Source organism: Dendrobates tinctorius, unplaced genomic scaffold (assembly GCF_039654945.1).
Source record: "Dendrobates tinctorius isolate UK_male_01 unplaced genomic scaffold, ASM3965494v1 ptg000059l, whole genome shotgun sequence".
NCBI classification, from domain to species: domain Eukaryota; kingdom Metazoa; phylum Chordata; class Amphibia; order Anura; family Dendrobatidae; genus Dendrobates; species Dendrobates tinctorius.
Genome location: NW_027361727.1, coordinates 9,851,799 through 9,852,411, shown reverse-complemented (window position 1 = coordinate 9,852,411; position 613 = coordinate 9,851,799).

Below are 613 nucleotides of genomic sequence, written 5' to 3'. Positions count from 1 at the left end.
TACCCCAGAGCTGCACTCACTATTCTGCTGGTGCAGTCACTGTGTACATACATTACATTACAGATCCTGAGTTACATCCTGTATTATACCCCAGAGCTGCACTCACTATTCTGCTGGTGCAGTCACTGTGTACATACATTACATTACAGATCCTGAGTTACATCCTGTATTATACTCCAGAGCTGCACTCACTATTCTGCTGGTGCAGACACTGTGTGCATACATTACTGATCCTGAGTTACACCCTGTAATATACCCCAGAGCTGCACTCTCTATTCTGCTGGTGCAGTCACTGTGTACATACATTACTGATCCTGAGTTACACCCTGTAATATACCCCAGAGCTGCACTCACTATTCTGCTGGTGCAGTCACTGTGTACATACATTACATTACATTACTGATCCTGAGTTACATCCTGTATTATACTCCAGAGCTGCACTCACTATTCTGCTGGTGCAGTCACTGTGTACATTACATTACTGATCCTGAGTTACATCCTGTATTATAACCCAGAGCTGCACTCACTATTCTGCTGGTGCAGTCACTGTGTATGTAAGAAAAAGTTCTATTGAGAGCTGGAAGAGTCGGGAAGAAGTTCCACAGACGATCTC